Source organism: Apodemus sylvaticus, chromosome 6 (assembly GCF_947179515.1).
Source record: "Apodemus sylvaticus chromosome 6, mApoSyl1.1, whole genome shotgun sequence".
NCBI classification, from domain to species: Eukaryota; Metazoa; Chordata; class Mammalia; order Rodentia; family Muridae; genus Apodemus; species Apodemus sylvaticus.
In genome coordinates, this window is record NC_067477.1 from 95,056,562 (window position 1) to 95,082,339 (window position 25,778).

The window sequence follows — 25,778 nt, forward strand, 5'->3', positions numbered from 1 at the left end:
ACATCAGTCACGTAATTATGAAAAATTAAACACATACGGCAAAGTAGAGAGAATAAACCACAGAACACCCAAATATCCAGCCCCATCTATATAGCAGTAGCATTTGTCATCTATAATTTATGTTTTTAAAATATTTATATAGATAGTGGAAAGACATCTCGGCAGTAAAGAGTACTTGCAGTACACTCCTGAGGACTAGAGTTCGGGTCCCAGCACCCACATTGCAAACCAGAAGTCCGTGACTTCCAGCCTAGCCAAGGAAGCATGAGCCCAGCTTCAAAGAGAGATCCTGCCTCAAAGATGGAGATATCAACTGTACCTTCTGGTCTCTTTACACATGCTCATGCACACATGTACACACACATACGCACTAACATAGACACATATATCAAATCAACAAATCTTTTCAAATATTTCCATATCAAGAATAAAGTTGAAGCCTCATATCTTCCTCTAACTATCACTAATTCTTCCTTTCTCCATGCTAGCCACCACCCTGAATTTGGAATTTATCATCTGAACCTGTTTTTATACTGCTGCTGCATATATATTGGGCTATAAATAATTTGGAGTGCCGTTTTGCATATTCCCAAACTTTATATTTATATTACCAGGCTGCAGAAATGCTATGCAATTAGATTCCTTTGATTCCCCATTAGGTTCTTGTTATTTATCTATTTTAACCATGTAGAAAGAAACAGGGAGATAAAAGGAAGGGAACTGAGGGAGGAAGTGGGGTTAGGACCAAGGAGAACTAGAGGGCAGGTCACTCTAACACCATGCTTCCAAAAGCATCAGTTATCTGTGAGTTTGTTGCTAGGAACGGAGCCTGTTTTGACCAGCTTATGCACATTTTTCTGTGCACAAATCTATGATTGTCCCTGGAGAGAGAAATAGACTTTTGGGGTTATCTTCAGGACATCTTACCAAGTGCTATCCCAGCAGATAACTCATTAATGTCTTCCTTGTTCTCTGAGCACAGAATCTTCCCACTAGCACATCCCCAGCCCATGTGTACAGCTTCCCATAAAATTAGAGTCTGAGCCGCCTGTCTCCCTTCCATTCAACAGGCTACTATTCGGAGTGATTCACCTTCTGATAATCATACACCTGACGAGGACCCGTGATGTCTACACATCCCCACAAACATTTATGTTTCTAAACTTACTGATGGAATTTTATTATCCAATCTCACTCAGTTTATAAACACATCTTTATATGGCTTACTTTATAAAGTTGTCATAAGGGCCACTTTCCTCTCCCCTTCCCCCACCCCTCCGTTTATGATTTGGTGAGCTAGCTAACAAATGTGTATCAGCCCATGTGGGTTTCGACATAGTCATCACTACTGTGCTTCTCCAACAGGTAGAGAATATGGACAACAGGAGCAATCAAGCAAATAGACACTGTGCTGACAGGGATGGGCTGAGAGTCTGAACCACAATAGGAGCCAGAGAGTGCTATGATGTGGCAGGTGGAGCAATTCTGATGCCACATCTGGAGCTCTACCATTAGCTGGGCTGAAGAAATAAGTTGGACTCGTGTGGGAGAGAACAGTCCAGGCAGAGGCAGCATGGAGAGCAGCACCAGTGTGTCATACAGCATGAAGAAAGTCCGCAGGCAGGAACAGGGTGACCAGAAACAGCAAGGGATGTATAGATTAGCTAGGAAGACCCTGTCTGCATGAACTGTAACAGGGATGAAAAGGTGTGACCTGAAATATGATTTAAAGAGTTAGCTCTCTCTCTCTCTGAAAGAAACACTAGCAAAGGCTGTATCAGAAGCATGCATTTGTGGACATGGTTACCATCCAGACTGTGTGTGTGTGTGTGTGTGTGTGTGTGTGTGTGTGTGTGTGTGTGTACATACACATGCATGTGTGTCTGGGAAGAGGGATGCTTTAGACTAGAATATCTTAACTATTAAACTAGTGATCTCTTAAGTGCAAGACCTGCCACAGTGCTGTCTGTGCTATACACAGATGACATCCACCTGTGAGACACTGTGCACCTAAAAGGGTCATGATACACCTGTCCTCCACCCATTATGCACCTGGGATGGCAAGTGGTACACCTGGCCACCACCCACGAGTCGTTATACACACTGATCTTGTATATCATATACCTGATTTCAGTCTAAGAGTGAACATGCTTCTGAGATAGTGGTGGCCTTTACCCATGAGACATTATACCTCTAAGCTAGTGGATGGTACAAATGGCCTCTATCCACAAGACACTATATACCTAGGATAGTGGGAGGTACATCTGACCTGTATCTATGCGATATCAGCAAAACCCTCTGTGCCCAGGACACTCAAAATCCTCACACATTTCCAAGTCCCCTGTGATAATATCATCCTTGACAGGCACCCCTGACAGTGAGTCACTGTAATGACTTTTATCTTCCTATGGGGTCTGGAGAGTCTGGAGAAATTCTAACCTTTTTCTTTCCACCAGTCCAGGGTCTGACCATTCCTTGATGAATAGCCTTCCCCTCTGAGTAGTTGGGGTTTCCTCCTTACCATCTCCAGTCTGGGCATGAAGCTGATGGAGTCCTGAAGACCAAGTGTCCACCCAAGGGTATGCACTCATGGAAGCCCCTCCACACCCTGGAGGCACTCTAACTTTGAATCTGTTCCAGCTCCACCATTTGATAACCTCATTCTTTCCAAGCTAAGTGGCAGCAGGGTCATTTTCCATGGAAGAGCTGAAGCGTTCATTCTTGTTCTTGGGCCCTCCGAGGATATAGGCAGAGCTGGAGGGAGTTACATTTCCGGTTCTGCTTATTCAGTGCTTTCTAATTAAAGGATTTCATTTTTCTCTGAAACGTCCTCATTCTTCTGTTAAAAATGTGCATAAAGAATGTACAATAGTGTAGGCATAATCCTGTCATTTAAAATGAAAACCTCTGACAAGCCCCCATCCCTTGCAGGGAATGCTGTTTCAAACCTCCATGCTAACACATATAACCTTCACCATAAGAAATCTAATCTTGGTAGCACAGTCTGTAACAAACCGTGGCAGTTTCCAAAAGAGAACAGAAGGCCACCTGGAGGGTTCCTTGAGTCTCAACCCTGCAAGTCAGGGTCCTTTCACACACAGCATGGCTTCTAGGCAGCGTGATGGGACCCATTATCCCAGAACCTGGGAGGCTGCAGGAGGATTGCAGTCAGAGCTACATTTTAGGGTCTCCCTTAGTCCCCCAGGCACTCCAAAGCCTGACTCTGCAAATGTTTGCTGTACAGGCAAACCTGCTTAGATGTTCCTATCCCAAGTGGAAGAAAGGGATGAAAGCAGGCCACTGCCTCCATTTTGTCCCACACCTCCTGGGAGGAGACAGATTGATCCATGGGTGGAATGTTTAACTCTACTATCCAAACCCACAGCCCAGAGGGACCTGCCCTCTGCCTGTATGTTAAAGCCACTTCTGAATGGGAGGCTGACTCCCTCTCCTTTGGCAATGAGTGGTCTGGAGGCTAGAGCAGCAGAGTGAGTGCACCTATTCCATCTGCACGGTGGTGATGGGTAGGTTAGGGTGGGGAGTATCTGAAATATCCAAAGCAAATCTTTAGAGAGAGGAATTAGGGGAGATAAGGTGTGAGCCCCAGGAGTTGTAGTCAGAAAGAAACTTTGAGATCACTGCAGTGGCTAAAGAGTTTTATCACCAGAACACCTGCCATTCTATTTCAGGTTGTTTTCAATATTCTGTGCTGGTCTCTGTGTGACAGAGATGCTCCGTGCAAGGAAGTCTAAAAATATAACACATCTTGGGGCAGCACAGTGCATCTAAGATAGAAGCAACACTACTTATAGTAGAGAGAAGAGATGAATTTTAGTTCAATATGACAAAAACTGGGGGGTTGTCTCCAGCCATATTGCTGAAGATCTGAGGAGAGGCTAGGTGGTGTATCTGAATTCCAGGCCAAACATCCCAGGTGAGAGCTGGGGGGAGAAGGTCTGAGTGCAGTGTAGGGATGGCAATTCTTAGAGGTGGCTCTTGACCAGGCTTCCTGGGGAACGTGTGAGCTTGCTGTGACTATCCCTGAACTGTGTGCCTGTGGGGGACACCCAGTAGATACCTCAGCGTGACTGTACTCATACAGGGCATCCCGTGCAAAGACCTCATGGGCTTCACCCATGTAATAGAGATGGTCCTAATCCAATGTGACTGGGATCATTATTAGGAGATGACTTAGTAAGTAGCATGCTGTGAAAGCATGAGGAACCAAGTTTGAGCCCACAGAACCCTCTTTAAAAAGTCCAGCATACCACTGGAGAGGTGAAGACTGGATAGTCCTATGGGCTGCTAACAACTCTAGCCAAAGCTCTGAGTTCAGGATCAGTAGGAGCCTGTCCCAAAACTAAGGGAGTCAGTGGCATGTGATTCCAATCTCTGACTATATATATCCTTGTCTTTTTAGGTAAACTCCTGTGGTAGTTTGAATTTGCCTGGCCCATAGGGCTTGGCACTGTGAAGAAGTGTAGCCTTGTTAAAGGAAGTGTATCACCGGGAGGGTGGACTGTAAAACTCTCCCCCTGTGCTCAGTCTCCACCCAGTAAGGAAGAGCCAGTATCTTCTGATTGCCTTTTGATCAAGATACAGAACTCTGTGCTCCTTCTCCAGAACCATGTCTGCCTGCGTGCTGCTATGTTTCTTGCTATGATGATAGTGGACTAAACCTCTGAATCTGTAAGCCAGCCCCAATTAAATGTTTGCCTTTATAAAATTGCCTTGGTCATAGTGTCTCTTCACACCAACAGAAACCTAACTAAGACAACCCCTTACTACTATCTCTGATTAGATCACTGGACTTGGGGCCTGTTCTAAGTTCTGAATTGTCTCATCTTTAGACCCTCATCCTAGTAACATTTTCAAAAACTCCATGTGGCCAGTTAAATCAAACTCAAGTTTTGGAATTAGGGTGTGGACACACTTTACTAAGAGCATAATGTAGTTTTCACAAACACAGAAAAACAAAGCATGAATAACAGCTCTTTATCATCCCAGGGCTTATGCAATAAAAGCAGAGGGGAGAGAGGGACCACTGGCAGACTAAAGAGCCACTGATAAAACTAGACAGGCATTGTACCACTTTGATCCAGATGACCAAGAAGGGTCTGGAGAGAAATCTAGGGACATCAGGTGAGTGGTCACCATCTGATACCCCTTGCACTAACCTTCAGAGATACATACCCTATTTCATGCAAAGATCAGCATGGGCTACCCCTAGAAAGAGTAACATGGGGAAGAAAATGCTGGAAAAGGCCAACTTAGCTGACTGGGCACCAATTAGTTCTACCTTAGATGAGGAGAGGAGGCTGGTAACCCAGAAAACAATATGACATCACTCTCACACTTTAGGAAAATCTAAAGCCGTAAAAACTACTCTGATACTTTCCTTGAAAGAGTTCAGGAAAACTAAGGCCACATAAAAACAAGCAACAGGGGCCAGGGAGACGGCTCACTCAGGGGTTAAGAGCACTTGCTGCTCTTGCAAAGGACCCAGGTAGAGTTCCCAGCATCTACGTGGTGGCTCACAATCATCTGGAGCTCCAGTTCCAAGGAATCTGATGCCTTTTTTACTTCCTTGGGCTCCAGCATGCATGCAGCACACACACATACATACATACATGTATATATATATATATACACACACACACACACACACATATACTCAGGCACATCCAATACACATTAAAAATGGATAGATGATATATAGATGATAGATAATCTCCTTCTCCCTCTCTCCCTTTCTCTGCATGTATATTCTCTCTCTTTCTCTGTCTCTGTCTCTCTCTGTCTTTCTCTTCCCCTTTCCTTTTCTCCATCTCCATGGCAATAAACCTGCCTATATATAGTTTCCAAAAATGATAAATGATAGATCAAAAGATAATAGATAGATAGATAGATAGATAGATAGATAGATAGATAGATAGATAGATAGATGGATGGATGGATGGATAGATAGATAGATAGATAGATAGATAGATAGATAGATAGATAGATAGATGGATAGATGGATAGATAATAGATAGATGTAACAGGAAGGGACTGTGGTCAGATGCAATTCACACTCCTTATCACTTGAAATTATATTGAACAGAATCACATACTAATAGGCAATTAAGAAATATCAGGAAGAACTGCATCAGGATAGGAAAAGCAACTTCCTATATCTAAGAGAACTTAAAGGAATTATGAAATATTTTCTCCTGCTATGAGAAGTAACAGAACAATACAAAGCCGTCCATTTAGCTGTGCATGGTGGCACACATCTAAAATCCTATCATTTGGGGAGTTGAGATAGGATAATGACTTTGAGGCCAGCCTGGACTACATCACAATGGTCCTGTTTAATAAAACCAAGTCTGAAAGTTTAAAGATATACTTTTAAAGAGGAAAAAGATAGTGGGTGCTATATACACATGACTGCTGGAATCTCCAGGGATGCACCAGAAATGGTTGAAAGTGACCATGGGAAGTTGCTGAAAAGTGTCTAAGGAAGCAAGAAAGATGGCACAGTGGTTAGGAGCGCACCCTGCTCTTGCCAATAACCCAAGTTTGATTACCAGTATCCACCCGAGTCTGTAACTCCAGCTCCAGGGTTTTCTGCTGCCTCCAGCCTCCACAGATACTTGCACTGGTATGCAGATACACATAGGTATGTGCACATAATTAAAAATTGAAGTAGATCTTTTTTTTTCAAAAAAAGAAAAGAAAAGTTAACAAAATAGAACAGAATAAGAGGAAGGTCTTGGATTTGAATACAAAACATGAGCAACTGCACAGGGCAAAACCCAGTTCCAGCAATCAAAGAGAGAGCCTCAGAGAGAGCACACTGCACTTTCAGAATGAAGAGGGGTGCATATGAACAGATGAGAGGGAAGCGGGAACCAAAAGAAGACAACACAGACTTGGAAAGCACAGTTAACACTGGGCTCACCACTGAGTGGGTTTGTGTCCAACCAATTAATGATCTGGAGTTGGCTTGCAAAATTCTTCTAGCTGCAGAAGGAAAGCTTTGGGTGAGGACCATGGAGAGCTCCAGGGGGAGCCACAAAGCCTGTAAGAGTCAGTCTCCATCTGTAGAGCAATAGTAAGGTTAGCTGTCAGGGGTCTACAAAGGACGGGTGAGCCATGGCATTTCTGTGCCCAAAGTAGTAAAACTGTCCACCATGGTCCCTGACACAAGCCAGAAGCTGAAAATCACCAGGGTCTAACAACTTGCCAATGGGAAGCTTGCCACCAGGCCATCCAGTCCCAGGACACAAAGACCACTGAGAGCAGTGGTTTTCAACCTGCGGGTCACAAGCCCTTTGTGGAGTCAAATGAACCTTTTACTGGGGTCATCTAAGATCATCTGCATTTCAGATACTTACATTATGATTTATAACAGTAGCAAAATTGCATTTACGGAGTAGCAACAAAACTAATTTTTTGATTGGAAGTCATTACAACTGTATTAAAGGGTCAAAGCATTAGGAAGGTTGAGAACCACCGACTTATAGATTAAATATTTAAACCTCCATTCTTGCTGTCTGTTTTCTTCTTCCCATGCCATGTTTCTTTTTTTATAAGGTTTTTTTTTTAATTTTTGGATTTGGTTTTTATTGAGACAGGGTTTCTCTGTATAGTCCTGGCTGTCCTGGAACTCACTCTGTAGACCAGGATGCCATGCCATGTTTCTAACTCTATAGAGTTTAAACAAAACGCTATCTTGCTTACTCACACACTCCTCATTCTCTTGTTCTCTCTCTTGTTTGCTCTCTCATGCTCATGTTCTCACACTCCCTCTCATTCCCTCACTCTTCCGTTCTCTCCAATTCCATTTGTCATGCCCTTCTCTCACTTTATATTCTCACTGCCTTAGCTCCCCTCCATTATTCTTTCTTTTGTCCTTAGCCGAATATTCCTATCTCTTTCTTCTTCGCACTCTTGCCATTTACTTGTCTCATTCTAACACTGTCCCCACTAGCCTTACTCCCCTTGTGTCCCTTTATGAGTATCTAATATCTTCTAGGTGCAAAGGATATTGTACCTTTGTACCCTTGTACCTTTATGGTTCTAACTACTTTGGAGCTGTGAGGGTGATTGTTTTTAATTGGCAGTTACTTTATTTTCATGATGAGTTTATATGTCCCTTGTGACTGCCTTGGTCCTAAGACTTGTTTGGAGATCAGACCTCAGGTACCCAAGCATATTGCTGAGTGTTTAGTATTGAGCTCAGAGTGGGAGAGACTGCCATAAACTCAACCACAACCTAGTCCTACCTGAACACTGTAAATGTTTCAAATGCGAACAAAACAAACAGGACATTAGAGAGCCAATAAATGAATTCATCCAAGATGTGCAATGTCCAGCGAGAAAACACAAGAGCTATGGAAATCAAAAGTCAGCGGCTGATCCACTCTCCAGCAACTGAGCAGGTGGGTATAGGCAGGAGTGCGGGGATCAAAGGAATCCAGAGCAGCTAGGACAGGGTCTGTCCGGGCTCCACATGCACCTGCGAACTGGGCAGTACCACAGCACTCTGTGCACTGATCCTTCCAAGAGAGAACTGCTCTGCAGGGAGTGATTTGACTCCTGGGACTGGAGGTGAGGTCACCATCTTCTCTCCAGCGACTGAGAAGGCAGGTACAGCCAGGAGTTCAGGGAAATCAAGAGTGGCAGAGCAGCTGGAACAGGGTATGTCTGAGCTCCACCTGCACCTAGGAGCTGGGCAGTGCCACAGCACTCTGTGACAGGAGAGAACCAATCACCCAGGCTTGGAGGCCCACAGGAGGGACAAGCGCCAGCCAGAGACAGCAGGACCAACTAACACCAGAGATAACCAGATGACAAAAGGCAAATATAGGAACATTACCAACAGAAATCAAGGCAACATGGCACCATCTGAACCCAATTCTCCCACAACAGCAAGTCCTGGATACCCCAACACACTGGAAAAGCAAGACTTGGATTGAAAAATCACAACTCATGATGCTGATAGAGGGCTTCAAGAAGGACAAAAATAACTAACTCCCTTAAAGAAAGACAGAACACAGGTAAACAGGTAGAAGCCCTTAAAGAATTACAGGAAAGCACAACCAAACAGGTGGAGGAATTGGAAAAAAACATCCAGGATATAAAAATGGAGGTATAAAAAATAAAAAATCACAAAGGGAAACAACTATGGACATAGAAAACCTAGGAAAGAAGTCAGGAGTCATAGATGCAAGCATCAACAACAGAATACAAGAGATAGAAGAGAGAATCTCAGATGCAGAAGATACCATAGAAAGTATTGATACAACAGTCAAAGAAAATACAATATGCAAAAAGCTCCTAATCTAAAGCATCCAGGAAATCAAGGACAAAATAAGAAGACCAAACCTAAGGATTATCTGTATAGAAGAGAGTGAAGATTTCCAACTTAAAGGGCCAGTAAATGTCTTCAACAAAAATTATAGAAGAAAGCTTCCCTACCATAAAGAAAGGGATTCCCATGAATATACAAGAAGCCTACAGAACTCCAAATAGATTGGACCAGAAAGAAATTCCTCCAGTCACATAAAAATTAAACCACCAAATGCACTAAACCAAGAAAGAACATTAAAAGCAGTAAGGGAAAAGGGTCAAGTAACATGTAAAGGCAGACCTATCAGAATTACATCAGACTTCTTGCCAGATACTATGAAAGCCAGAAGATCCTGGGCAGATGTCATACAGACCCCAAGGGAACATAAATGCTAACCTTACAGGCTACTATACCCAGCAAATCTCTCAATTACCATAGATGGAAAAACCAAAGTATTCCATGACAAAAACAAATTTACACAATGTATTTCCACAAATCCAGCCCTCCAAAGGATAATGAATTGAAAATACCAACAAAAGGAGGGAAACTACACACTAGAAAAAGCAAGAAATTAATCTTCTTTTAACAAACCAAAAAGAAGAGAGCCACACAAACATAACACCACCTCTAATAACAAAAATAACAGGAAGCAACAATCACTTTTCCTTAATTTATCTTAATATCAATGAACTCAATTCTCCAATAAAAAGACATAGACTAAAAGACTGGATACATAGGCATGACCCAACCTTTTGCTGCATGCAGGAAACTCACCTCAGGCACAAAGACAGACACTACCTCAGAGAAAAAGGCTGGAAAGCAATTTTCCAAGGAAATGGTCCCAAGAAACAAGCTGGGTGGAGCCATTCTATTTTTTTTATTCAATATATATTTTTATTTACATTTCAAATGATTTCCCCTTTTCTGGCACCCCACTCCCCGAAAATCCCATAAGCCCCCTTCCGTCCCCCTGTTCTCCCACCCACCCGTTCCAACTTCCCTGTTCTGGTTTTGCCCTATACTGCTACACTGAGTCTTTCCAGAACAAGGGGTCACTCCTCCATTCTTATTGTACCTCATTTGATGTGTGGATTATGTTTTGGGTATTCCAGTTTTCTAGGTTAATATCTATTTATTAGTGAGTGCATACCATGATTGATCTTTTGAGACTGGGTTACCTCACTTAGTATGATGTTCTCTAGCTCTATCCATTTGCCTAAGAATTTCATGAATTCATTGTTTCTAATGGCTGAATAGTACTCCATTGTGTAGATATACCACATTTTTTGCATCCATTCTTCTGTTGAGGAATACCTGGGTTCTTTCCAGCTTCTGGCTATTATAAATAGGGCTGCTGTGAACATAGTGGTGCATGTATCCTTATTACATGCTGGGGAATCCTCTGGGTATATGCCCAGGAGTAGTATAGCAGGATCTTCCAGAAGTGAGGTGCCCAGTTTTCGGAGGAACCGCCAGACTGATTTCCAGAGTGGTTGTACCAATTTGCAACCCCACCAGCAGTGGAGGAGTGTTCCTCTTTCTCCACATCCTCGCCAACACCTGCTGTCTCCTGAATTTTTAATCTTAGCCATTCTGACTGGTGTAAGGTGAAATCTCAGGGTTGTTTTGATTTGCATTTCCCCAATGACTAATGAAGTTGAGCATTTTTTAAGATGCTTTTCCGCCATCCGAAGTTCTTCAGGTGAAAATTGTTTGTTTAACTCTGTACCCCATTTTTAATAGGGTTATTTGGTTTTCTGGGGTCTAACTTCTTCAGTTCTTTGTATATATTGGATATTAGCCCTCTATCTGATATAGGGTTGATGAAGATCTTTTCCCAATTTGTTGGTTGCCGATTTGTCCTTTTGATGGTGTCCTTTGCTTTACAGAAACTTTGTAATTTTATGAGGTCCCATTTGTCAATTCTTGATCTTAGAGCATATGCTATTGGCGATCTGTTCAGAAACTTTCCCCCTGTACCGATGTCCTCAAGGGTCTTCCCCAGTTTCTTTTCTATTAGCTTCAGAGTGTCTGGTTTTATGTGTAGGTCCTTGATCCATTTGGAGTTGAGCTTAGTACAAGGAGACAAGGATGGATCAATGGCCATTTTGCCAAAAGCAATATACAGATTCAACACAATACCCATCAAAATCCCAAATCAATTCTTCATAGAGTTAGAAAGAGTAATTCTCAAATTCATCTGGAATAACAAAAAATAAATAAATAAATAAATAAATAAATAAATAAATAAATAAATAAATAAATAAAACCAGGATAGCTAAAACTATTCTCAACAACAAAAGAAATTCTGGGGGGATCAGTATCCCTGACCTCAAGCAATACTACAGAGCAATAGTGTTAAAAACTGCATGGTATTGGTACAGTGACAGGCAGGCAGATCAGTGGAACAGGATTGAAGATCCAGAAATGAACCCACACACCTATGGCCACTTGATCCTCGACAAAGAGGCTGAAAACATCCAATGGAAAAAAGATAGCCTTTTCAACAAATGGTGCTGGTTCAACTGGAGGTCAGCATGCAGAAGAATGCGAATTGATCCATCCTTGTCTCCTTGTACTAAGCTCAAATCCAAATGGATCAAGGACCTCCACATAAAGCCAGACACTCTGAAGCTAATAGAAAAGAAACTGGGGAAGACCCTTGAGGACATCGGTACAGGGAGAAAGTTTCTGAACAGAACACCAATAGCGTATGCTCTAAGAGCAAGAATTGACAAATGGGACCTCATAAGGTTACAGAGTTTCTGTAAGGCAAAGGACACCATCAAGAGGACAGATCGGCAACCAACAAATTGGGAAAAGATCTTCACCAATCCTACATCAGATAGAGGGCTAATATCCAATATATATAAAGAACTCAAGAAGTTAGACTCCAGAAAACCGAACAACCCTATTAAAAAATGGGGTACAGAGTTAAACAAAGAATTCTCACCTGAAGAATTTCGGATGGCAGAGAAGCATCTTAAAAAATGCTCAACTTCATTAGTCATTAGGGAAATGCAAATCAAAACAACCCTAAGATTTCATCTTACACCAGTCAGAATGGCTAAGATTAAAAATTCAGGAGACAGCAGGTGTTGGAGAGGGTGCGGAGAAAGAGGAACACTCCTCCACTGCTGGTGGGGTTGCAAATTGGTACAACCACTCTGGAAATCAGTCTGGCGGTTCCTCCAAAAACTGGGCACCTCACTTCCAGAAGATCCTGCTATACCACTCCTGGGCATATACACAGAGGATTCCCCACCATGTAATAAGGATACATGCTCTACTATGTTCATAGCAGCCCTATTTATAATTGCCAGATGCTGGAAAGAACCCAGGTATCCCTCAACAGAAGAGTGGATGCAAAAAATGTGGTATATCTACACAATGGAGTACTATTCAGCCATTAGAAACAATGAATTCATGAAATTCTTAGGCAAATGGATGGAGCTAGAGAACATCATACTAAGTGAGGTAACCCAGACTCAAAAGGTGAATCATGGTATGCACTCACTAATAAGTGGTTATTAACCTAGAAAACTGGAATACCCAAAACATAATCCACACATCAAATGAGATACAAGAAGAAAGCAGGAGTGGTCCCTGGTTCTGGAAAGACTCAGTGAAACAGTATTTGGCAAAACCAGAACGGGGAACTGGGAAGGGGTGGGAGGGAGGACAGGGGAAGAGAAGGGGGCTTACGGGACTTTCGGGGAGTGGGGGGGGGCTAGAAAAGGGGAAATCATTTGAAATGTAAATAAATTATATCGAATAAAAAAATAACAATAATAAAAAAAAATATCAGCACAGCACCTGTAACCTGAACAAGCAAAAAAAAAAAAAAAAAAAAAAAAAAAAAAACTTCAGCAAAGTGGCTGGATATAAAATTAACTCAAAGCCTTCCTATACTCAAAGGACAAAGAGGCTGAGAAAGAAATTAGGGAAATTACATCCTTCACAGCAGTAACAAATAATATAAAATATGTTGGTGTGACTCTAACCAAGAAAGTGAAAGATCGGTATGACAAGAACTTCAAGTCCCTGAAGAAGGAAATTGAAGAAGACTTCAGAAGATGAAAAGGTCTCCCATGCTCATAGATTGGCAGGGTTAATATAGTAAAAATGGCCATATAGTAAAGAAATCTACAGATTTAATGCAATCCCCATCAAAATTCCAACCCAATTCTTCATAGAATTAGAAAGAGCAATTTCAAAATTTATCTGGAATAACAAAAAACCCAGGATAACGAAAACTATTCTGAATAATAAAAGAACTTCTGGGAGAATCACCAACCCTCATCTCAAGCTACACTACAGAGCAACAGTGATAAAAAAAAAAACTGTATGGTATTGGTACAGTGACAGGAAGGTAGATCAATGGAATAGAATTGAAGACCCAGAGATAACCCTCACACCTCTGGTCACTTGATCTTTGACAAAGAAGCTAAAACTATCCAGTGGAAAAAAAAACAGCATTTTCAACAAATGGTGCTAGGTCAACTGGCAATCAACATGTAGAAGGATGCAAACTGATCCATTTGTATCTTCCTGTACAAAGCCCAAGTCCAAGTGGATCAAAGATCTCTACAAAAACCAGATACACTGAATCTAATAGAAGAGAAAGGGGGGAAGAACCTGGAGCACACGGGTATAGGGGAAATTTTCCTAAAGAGAACACCAATCGCTTATGCTCTAAGATAAAGAATTGACAAATGAAACCTCATTTTTTTAAATTTATTTTTATTGAGTATCTTCTTCATTTACATTGCCAATGGTAAGACCTTTCCCAATTTCCCCCCTCCCAAAAGCCCCCCTTCCCAACGATTCCCTACCCCTCCTCTCACTCCCTGCCACCATGCATATGCCCCTCTACCCAACACAGTCCCATCTCCCTCCAACTCCCCACCCCATTCCATTTCCCTTTGTTATAGCCTCTATTGAGCCTTTACCTGACCAAAGACCACTCCTCCCACTGATGCCCATCAAGGCATTTCTCTGCCACATTTTTGGCTGGAACCATATATACCCCTTGGTTGATGGTTCAGTCCCTGGGAGTCTTGGTGTGTCTGGGTGTCCAAAGTCATTGTTTTTCCCATGGGGCTATATACTCCTTCATCTCCTCCGGACCACCCTCCAGATCCTCCATTGGGGACCCCAAGCTCAGTCCAATAGTTGGTTGCTAGTTTCTGCCTCTGTATTTGTAAGGCTCTGGCAGGGCCCCTCTGGAGACAGCCATGGCATGCTCCTTTTGGTACACGCTTCTCATTGTAGTGTCAGGGTTTGGTGACTGTTTATAGGATGAATCCCCAGGTAGGGCACTCACTGGGTGGCCTTTACTTCAGACTCTGCTCCACACATTGCCTCCCTTGTTGCTCCTGTGAGTATTTTGCTCCCTTTATCAAAGGAACCATAGCACCCTCACTTAAGTCCTCCTCCTTCTTGAGCTTCCTGTGCTGGGTGAATTGTAGCTTGTTTATTTTGGGCTTTTGGACTAGCATCTGCTTATTTAGTGAGTGCATACCATGTGCGTTCTTTTGTGACTGGGTTACCTTGCTCAGGATGACACTTTCTAGTTCCATCCATTTGCCTAAGAATTTCATGAATTCGTTGTTTTTAATAGCTGAATAGTACTCCATTGTGTATATATACCACATTTTCTGTATCCATTCCTCTGTTGAGGGACATCTGGGTTCTTTCCAGCTTCTGGTTATTATAAATAAGGCAGCTATGAACATAGTGGAGCATGTATCCTTATTACATGTAGGAGCACTTTCTGGGTATATGCCCAGGAGTGGTATAGCTGGGTCCATGGGTAGCACTATGTCTAATTTTCTGAGGAATCGCCAAATTGATTTCCAGAGTGGTTTTACCAGCTTGCAATCCCACCAGCAAGGGAGAAGTGTTCCTCTTTCCCCACATCCTCTCCAGCATCTGCTGTCCCCTGAGTTTTTCATCTTAGCCATTCTGACTGGTGTAAGGTCTAATTGGACATAGCACTGCCTGAGGACCCAGTAGAGGAATGGCTACAAAAAATGTGGTATACTTACACAATAGAGTACTAGACAGCTATTAAAAACAATGAATTCATGACATTCTTAGGCAAATGAATGGAGCCAGAAAATATCATCCTGAGTGAGGTAACCCAATCACAAAAGAACACACGTGATATGCACTCACTGATAAGTGGATATTAGCCCAAAAGTCGGAATACCCAAGATACAACTCACAGACCAGATGAAGCTCAAGAAGAAGGAAGACTGAAGTGTGGATACTTTTATCCTTATTGGAAAGTGGATCAAAATACCCATGACTCACAGCCAACCAATAGACTGAGCATAGGTTCCCCAGTGGAGCACCTAGAGAAAGGACCCAAGGAGCTGAAGAGGTTTGCATCCCTGCACAAGGAACAATAATATGTACCAACCAGTACCCCCAGAGCTCCCAGAGACTAAACCACCAACCGAAGAGTACACGTGGAGGGACTGATAGCTCCAGTTGCATATGTAGCAGAAGAGGACCATTTCAGACATCAATGAGAGGAGAGGACATTGGCCCTATGCAGGCTCAATTCCCCAGAATAGGGGAATGCAAGTCAGGAAATTGGGGGGGGGGGCAGGGGGATCAGAGGGAGGGGATAGGGAATTTTCAGAGGGGTAACTCAGAAAAGGGATACCATTTGAAATGTAAATAAAGCAAATATCTAATAAAAAAAGAAGAAATCAACAGCTGCACAGTAATGATTCCAAGGAGTGGACTATACATTAAACCACAGACAGTGAGTTCAAAAGAATGTTCAAAAATCAAAAAGCATACAAACTCTTGAGTGAATCGAAAAAGAATAAAAGTAAAGAGCTGAATGAAATAAGTAAAACAACACAGAAAAATAAATGACAAATTCAAAAATGAGAAATATAGAAAAATCAAATTGAAATTCTGGTGATGGAAAAACTTGTCACAGAGAATAGATCAAGAAAGCAAAAGACAGAACATAACCTGAAGACAAGAAAACTGAATTAGATCATACAGATAACAGAAAGGAAAAAGAATAAGAAAAGACAGACAGAACATGCAAGATCTCTGGTGTACAACTCAACTTTCTGCTTCCCAGTGGGAGAGTGGGAGGAAGGATAGGGTAAATGCACAAAGAACACTTTCAATAAAGTCATAGCTCAAAATTTCCAAGCTTACAAAAGACATGATTATCCAGGTGAAGCATTTAAAGCATCAGGCAGACAAGCAGAAAGAGTGTCCCAAAACATATTACAGTAAAACACTAAATACACAAAGGAACATGGAAAGCTACAAGACAGAAGCACCAAGCTGCATATAAAAGCTGATAAGATAAACATGTTTGAATAACAGATTTCTCAACAAAACCCTATAATCCAGGTCATGAAACCATATGCCTCACACCCTGGAACAGGATAACTGTCAGCCCGGAGAGCTGTATCCAGCAAAGGCACCCTTCATAACTGAAGGGGAAATAAAAGCCTTCTGCAATAAACACAGAGTTAAAAATTTGGGGACTCCCTAAGCCAGCACTGTAAAAGGTATTTGTTTCAATACACCAACACACCCAGAGAAAGAGAAAAGTATTCATGTGGACACCAGAATTATAGACAAGCAACTGAAGTTTGTGAAAATATAAACACTATTAAAAAAACAATAAGACGCAAGGAAATAATGTATATTGCAATTAATAACTCTAAACGTTAATGACCCAAATTCTCTAACCATCATGCACAGACCAGTAGACTAAATTTTAAAATAAGACCCAACTACTTGTTGCCTGCGAGAAATGCTCTTAATTGGCAAACAAAGCCTTAGATTAAAAGGATATAAAAAGATATTGAGAAAAATGGCATTCAAAAGGTAGTAGATACTCTACCATCTAGTGAAGGAGGCTTCAAATCAGCATTAGAAATACAGAGGTATATACTGACAGAGGATCTGCTCTGTCAAGATAATATTCTAAACAAAACACACAAAACATCAACATACTCGATTTCATAAATTGAACTCAACACAATGACAATTGATGTCTTAAATACAGTTATAGAAGAAATTTTATATCTGTAAATGGCCACATTTTAAAAAGAGAAATCTAAAATTAATAACCTAATGATGCATCTCAAGATCAAGCTCTTAAATTCCTAGAAGAATATGGACAAGAAAACACAAAATTTGAAGACAGAAAAGAAAAGAATCAGAGGAAAAGTTAACTACATGAAACAAAAAGGAATAATACAAAAAAAAAAATCAATGCAACAAAGTGAGTTCTTTGAAAAGATGTAGAAAATTTAGCAACCCTGACCCAAGCCACTCCACATGTCCTGCTATTAAAATCAAACGGGGATATCTTGAACACAGTTCAAGAAGAAAGTTATATGAGAATTCTAAGTGCTTGTGAGAAGACTCTAAGAAAACAAGACAAAATCCTTGGGACAACCATTTCTTCATAACACAGAACCGTTCTTGGAATGTATTTTCATGCTCCTCCCAGGTGTACAAAATAGGAGTGAGTTTACTTCAATGGTTGTTATTTATATGCCTCTGGGGGAAAACATGGTTTTGCCACGTGTCACTTGTCCTTGTGATTGTACACTTGCTCATGTGAGTCTTCTCAACCCTCAGTGTATACATTGCCTGATTTTCTGAATAAAGTTAGCTACCGCATGAGACTTTAGGCTGCCTCAGTTTTAGTCTTCCTGTTTCCCAGGTTCATGCCACCAACTAGAGTGATGAACAAGTGGCATCCAAACAGGGACCTGAAGTGACTGTGAGATAAGAGAGTGGGGACCATCACAGCAGGAGATCAGTGGCAGAGCCGGGCAGCATCCAGGGAAGGCATTGCCTTGTGTGAGCTTGTACATCATTTGTTTCCTGTTATGATTTTTGGGTTTTGGGGGTTTTGTTGGGTTTTTTTTGTTTTTGTTTTAAAGAAAGGAGGAGCACAAGTATCGGACTGCTTGCAAGTTGATTGTGCTTATAATCTCTGGATTCCAGGCAAAAGAAATTTTAGATGAAGAAGTATGGAACAGAGTTTGAAAGATGATTAAAAAGGCATCGAGTCTAGGGGGCAAAGATCCTCCTTCCATTTTGGGCCACTTGGGCATTAATTCAATCCCTTATTAAAATACTTAAGGAACATGAGAAGGAAATTAATCATGAAGAAGAGAGGGCAACTTTCTTGAATGAATAGAAACTGGATGATCAAACTTTAAAATTTGTAAAAGAGGCAAAAGATGAGATTTTTCTCGATTCAGGCAAAATCAAAAGTAGAAACAGCACCATCCCCGCCTGTGATGCTGCTGACTCCCTCGGCTCCCTTACTGGAGCCCCCTTCAAGATACACATCCACCATTGCCTGAAAATAATCCTGAAGCATGAGGTGAGGAATCTGATAATCAACCTAATCTTACCTCATGAGGTGAGGAATCTGATAATCAACCTAATCTTACCTTGCCTTCATTTCCCGATGAGGATCTCAGAGACACTATGAAAATGCTAACTTTACAATCTAAGCAAGCTAGAAGATGGCAAGGGAGAAGGAATTCATTTCCCAGTTCCTTCTCAGCCACATGAGCTGGGCTTGATAGTGCCAATGCACTACCGAATCTATTTACAACTCTAGAAGGGGAGACAGCAGCACTGGCCAGTCCTTCCATATTGTCTCAAGAGGCAAGACACGAACTACAGTTGTTTTGAATCCAGACTAAAAGAAGCATTTGTGGAGCCCTCTCTGCCTTTATACTTCCTTATTTTTCCCCACTAAGTTGTCACCTACAGGTATTATAGCACAAGAGAATAAACATTTGGGGGGGGGGACTTATTTATAGCATAAGGACAATAAAATACTAACTGCTTACCTTCCTCTTCTTACTCAGTAAGTCAGAGGAGGGCTGGGTGTCAACAATGATGTGGATGCGATCCTTGCTGTATTATATTATCTTTAATTAGCAATCAGTTTTTAAGAGCATTATAGAACTCTGTGTTTTCTAATCTCATTTATAGATTACTATGGAAAAATAGGAAATAATTATCCAGCTTGTAGGCTATGGAATTCTCTCATATGAGCTGAATTTGCGATTACAAAAAAAAAAAGTGTCCAATCTTCTTGCATTTTATAGGCAGATGCTTATTTTGTTGATGACTTATCTAATGGCATATTGGGGATTCGTGGTCCAGATATTTATCAATCTATTAATACTTTTTTTTCTCAACCCAACAGGTGGAGCTGGCTGCTTTGACTCATCTGTTACAGTTAATTCATAAACCTTTAAATATTGTTTCAGATTCTGCTTCTGTTGGAGGATTATTTCCAGCAATAGAAACTACTTTAATTTTGTCTTCACATCTTATTATACTCATATTACTGCAGGAACTAGAACAACTGGTGAAAACCCACACATATCCCTTGTTTATTGCTTATACTCAGGCAGACTCTAACCTCCCTGATTTTATTGCAAAAGGGGAATAATCGAGCTGATGCATTAACTTGCCCTATTTTTACTTCTCCAAGAAGAAAATTGGGAAGGGGTATGCGTCTGTAATTGCAGATGGATCCACTGAAACATTATGGATTCCTCTTTGCCTCCTCTAGCCCTGGGCAATCAAGGACACTGGCAGAGGGTGAGGAGACAGTAGAAGTCACCAGAAAGAGAGCTAACTTCCAGCTAATGGGCAAAAGGAGATGTCGAACACATCCTCAGAGGTCAACTCTGCCCACCTGGGGCCAAGTTAGGGCCTATACACCCAAGGAGTAGCTTCCTTACTAATGACTCTCTGTTAATTACTGGACCTTGGAACAGTAATAGATTCATTAATTCATCTGAAGAAGAGACTGTCTTTAGTTTTTTCTTGGGATTTAAATCACTTTCTATTTACACAGGACATCAAAACATTTGTATTCCTATTAAAGGCAAATATAGGGTTACACTCTCCCAATAGGACTAGACATAGTTTGGATCCTGTTCTTGGTGACAGAGTAGTATACACAATGTTTTCACTGTTTTAATATTATTCATTATATTTATAATTTGCTTACCTCATGCATCAAATGAAATTTGATTTATGGACAACATCTCAAATCAAAAACACTCTGAATATCCTCCTATTAAAAAGTAAAAGGGCGAGGGGAGATGTCAGAACACACTCCAAGAACAGAGTTATGTGAGAATTCAGAATGCTTGTGAGAGAAGCAGAATGTAAACTGCCTGACTGCCGGAATAAAGCTGACTACTGCAGGCGACTTTAGACAGCCTCCTCAGTTTTAGGCCCCGGTCTCCCATGTTCACACTGCCAACCAGAACAAGAAATACCAAGCTAACTAAAACATACAAGTAGGGATATAAGTTAATAAAATCTGGAGATGAAATGGAGTATATTGCAACAGGTATTCACAAAATCCAAGAGATTATTGGGGCGTACTTTGAAAAGCTATATTGCAATATATTGGAAAAATCTAGAATAAAAGGGTAATTCCTAGACACTTATAAACTACCAAAATTAAGTAAAATGGTTACAAAGAATGTAAACAGATTTACAATAAGCAATGGGATTTAAACCATGATAAAAAAAAAAAAGCCTCCCAACTTAAAAAGACCAAAATTGGATTAATTGCCTGATTATACCCAATATTCTAAAAAACAACTCCAAAGCTCCTTGAGTTATTCCATAATATTTTAAGGAGAAGAACACTCCCAAGATCATTTTATTAATTCAACACTTCCCTAACACCAAACATGATAAGAATACAATAAAAGAGCAAGTTGTAGACCAGTTTCCCTAATGAACACGGATACCAAAAATATTAATAAAATACTCGCAAACTAATTCAATAGCACATTAAAAAATTATACAGACTGACCAAAGTGGTTTAATACCAGGGATGCATAGATAGTTCAACATACACAAGACAATCAATGTAACATAGGACATAAGTAGACTCAAAGACAGAAACTGCATGATTATATCAGTAGATACAAAAAAGATCCTTGACAAAGTTCACCATACCTTCAAGATAAAGAACCCTTGAAGAAATGTGTAGAATGGACACACTGCAACACAGTAAAATCTGTATGCAAGAAACTACAGTGACCATCATATAGGAAAAACCAAAAACAACCCCTTCCAAAATCAGGAACAGGAAGAAGGTGTCCACTCTCCTCGTTCTTACTCAGCAACGTGCTTAAAATCTCAGACTGAGCAATAAGGCAAGTGAAAGAAATAAAATGGACATAAATAAGCAAGGACCGAGTCAAAGTATCCCTGTTCAATCTTGTCTGCCCCTGACTTGCAGGATAATCAGGTAAAGTATGTTTTTCTCATTAGCGTACACTGGCAATCATCAAGAAGCCCCTCCCCCAAGCCTGAGTAATATCATGGGGGAACAAATTAGTATTGAATATAGCTGAGGAAATGGTGATGTCTCTCTTGAAGGTTGCATTTTTCAAAAGCATCTCATGACTAGGTGACCAGGACAAGCTGTGAATCGTCTTAGTCATCTGTAAGAATATGTCTTCCATTGTCCAGTTATTCGTCATCACAGTCAGTAGATACCCACCAGTGTGCAGTCACCAATCACCACAGTGGGAAGATGTCCTCCAGTGTGCAGTCACTGACCACCACAATGGGAAGTTGTCCACTACTGTGCAGTCACTTATCACAATGAAGATGTCTACCACTGCTCAGTAACTCATCACAAGGAGGATGTCCTTCAGTGTACAATCACTGATCATCACAATGAGATGATACCTGTAGTGTGTAGTCACCAATCACCACAGTGGGGAGATGTCAACATTGCACAGTCACTTATCATCATAGTGAGAGACAGCTTCCGGTGTGCAATTACCAGTCACCACTATCCCCCACTGTGAGCAGATACCTAATAGATGGCTGTTGCTCAGCCATAGTACGATAAGCACCCAGTTGGATGGGTTACCCATCACCATTGTGAGAAGATGCCCACCCATCTGGAAATACTATTGACTATCTTTATTGATTGCTTAATTTAGCTTCCCAGAAACATGGCCTTTGAACAAAAGTCTTCCATCTTCTCATTACACTGGATTTTTAGTCACCTTCCTTGCCTCTATACTTTGTCCTTCAGTTTAATTTGTTGAGAAGCAAGCAACTGGACTTGGGTCTAATAACAAGGCTAAAGAATCCCATAGGATCCCATAGAATCAAAACCATGATGTTATCACCTCTTATCCTCAACTCTGCCTTCCAAGCTTCTGATCATGCCCAACAAACTACCTACTTACCACCACAGGTCTCAGTAGCCATCCTTGAGTCACACACACCTCCCGTGGATTGGACTAAACTGTATTGGGTCCTATACTTTCCTGGTGCCAATGTTCATGGGTACGGACTTAGAATAGATGTCTCATTATTTATACATAATTGTTTTGTCCTTAGAGAATAGGTTCATTGTGTTTCTTACTCGTGACTACATTCTATGTCCTGTGTGTGTATGTGTGTATGTGTATATGTATATGTATGTATGTATGTGTGTATATGTATATATAGGTGTGCATGTGTATGTATGTGTGTACATTATTAGATGTGTGATGTGTGTAGTGTAATGTGTGTATGTGTGAGTGTATGTGCGTATACACCAAGAAGGGAAGTGAGAACGTCTCCAATTGGAGGATAAATATCTCATAAGTAACTCTGAAAACTGGAAAATAATGAAGCAATGTTCAAAATTCCAAATGGGAGGGATGCACGATGATAAGATAAGGGTGCTTGCTGCCAAGCATGATGAGCTAAGTTCTATCCCTAGGACCTGTGTGGTGGCAAGAAAGAACCAACTCCTGCAAGTTGTCCTCTGGCGTCCACATTGCAGGCTGTGGCGTGCTCATGCACATAGATATAGACACAAATAAATGTAACTAAATGATAAATTCCAAATAGGAAATGAATCCCAGACTAGGGGTATCTGTGTATAAAGAATTACCAAGTTTCTAAACATGGGAGAAACCCAAAGTTTTCCCTGTAGATCTGGAGCTATGGAATCTACAGCAAGGCAGAAAGGAGTGTTCCTAGCACAAAGGGCGAGGAAGAGATGGGAAGATTTGTCTGGTGAAATCCATTTTCCCAGCAAGAAACTGAAGAAATCCCTGCTGGGCCTGAAAGTGTCAAGAGGAAACCTGGGGCCTCAGAGTTGAGACAGCTCACAAATAAACAAAGCCTATTAGCTCTACAACACACACACACACACACACACACACACACACACAAACAACAACAACAACAATAATAACAACAACAAACAAACAAAAAACACCATCTGAGGAAGTAAACGTAACTGTCACAATCCCTGATAGGTTCCTGTGGAAGCAAAACTGGACTCCCAGCATTGCTACTGGTCCCAGGTGTCCTAACATGCTGTCTGCAGAGAAGTCACTGTTCAGGCACTGGAACAGAACCATAGCCCTACCCAGCCCTGTCACTGCCTGGCAGACTGCTGGCTACCCTTTCTGGGCATCAGCATACAGTCCCATAACAGAAGGCTAAAATGTACCATGTGTGGATTTTGGAAAGAGATGCTGGGACTGCACAGAGCTCCTACGGGCAGCTCCTGCTCATGGCACTATCTCTACAGCTACCATTTCTATCCACACAGAATTTTAAAACAGCTAGCAGCATTCCCAGCTGAACTTTAGGCCAGTATCTGCAACAACAGAGGTGTAGGATTGACAGACATTAGAAGGAGCTAAGAGGAGGCAGAGGGAATCAAGGCTGCATAGCTGGGGAAAAGACAAATCGGCAGGAGCCACACTATGCTACAAAAAGAAAAAAGATAGGGACCCTCTGGAGAACACTGGTTGGAAGACAGAGAAGTGAACACAAGGCTAGACCAAGTGGAGACCAAGTCTCCAAACCCTGCCTTTCATGTGTCATGACCCAGGTCACAGCACTGAATACTCTGAAGGGAGCTGAATGTTTTTCCTTACAGCTGGGCTGAGCTACTATCTGCTGTTTAGATAGTTGCTAGAGAACACTGAGAAATAGCTACACTGAACCAGGACATGGTTCCTGCACACCTCCATCCAGACACCATAGCCCAGCTCCTCATGGGTGGGACACAAAGATGCTGCTTTTGTCTGTAAGCAAGGCCCCCAGGAAGCATCACTGACCCCACTCGCTACAACTTTTCTTTGGAGCTCCTCCACTCCCTTCTCCACTCAGAGCTGGAAGTGTTCTATCAACTTTGTTAGAGCACCCTCCATAGGGATGCCATATGGACTTCCAAAGAAGCTACAGAGACAGAATCCCTGTTGCACAGTTCACCAATATGACCCTTGCTGAGGGCCTGGCCATCCCACACCTGATTTCCCAACAGTGCTTCCTAAAGGGCAAAGAGAATTCACTGCTAGAGAAGCCTGGCTTCCTCTGCATACTCTGTGGACCTTGAAGGGTGCTTCCTTCTTCCTGGATCACTGCACAGGCCCACCATCAGTGGGCTGTCAGCATAAGTATGAGCTATTTCCTCCTCACTTATAATAACCTCATTCTACTATCTTCTTCCTGAAGTAGTTATGGTGTAATGATGTCATGTATTTAAGCTTGATAAACATAATTACTATCAACATTTAATTGATTCTTGATTACAATCAATTATATTTCTGAAACAATCAAGCATCCTACAATTAAAAATAATTGGTTCATTAGCACACGCCCTTACTTGACAATTACACAAATGCATTATTTATGTAATTAGACACATTTACAGTTCATTATTCCACATTTTATGCCATTGTTACAAAGCTACTAAACTCTTCAACTTACTTTTCAAACCTCCTTTGGCTAATACTGAGATGGAACAGTAAGTTGCTCCAAACAGATCCAGTCTAAAAAAAAAAAAAGAAGAAGTTACCTACTGCAACACAAGCTACAAATCAGAAGCCTGAATAGTACATTGATTCCAAAATAATAATTAACCAATTTATCACCCTTATTTTCAGAGAAAGACATTAGGGCCCATATCTATGTGCATCCAATTGTGTGCTTTACAAGTTAAGCTGATCGTGATGGAGGTGAAAATCTTCAGAGAGTTGAACAGGATCGCTAAAAAAGCAAGCAACCACGTGATCCATGAGAGGTCGCTCTGAATCAAATGGTGATTTGATTCCTATGACTCCTCTCACCTCCACTGTCTAACAGAAGGGCTTACCCTATTAAATACCCACTCAGTAGCTTTAGAGAACCAAGGCCTAACTGCTGCTCTCCTTGGTCCTTCTATCACCTGCTTCCCCCCTCACTCCCAGAATGCTAGTGCTTCCTTCCATGACACATATTCCTTACTTCAGTGGGGCATCCCGTCTAAAGGTGACACTGGTGTTTCCCTCCATGGCTCCCTAAACTAATCTTTCCCAATGGTGGCATGACCTGTGCAGCCTCCTTGTACCCCCAGATGCTATAGACTGGA

At 41.5% G+C, this 25,778-nt stretch overlaps 1 protein-coding gene across 1 annotated transcript in view; it reads right to left on the minus strand.

Annotated features, from left to right (window-relative positions):
* Eipr1 (EARP complex and GARP complex interacting protein 1) overlaps positions 1-25,778 on the minus strand; it is a 486,194-nt gene that overhangs the window by 290,349 nt on the left and 170,067 nt on the right. The window lies entirely within an intron of this gene.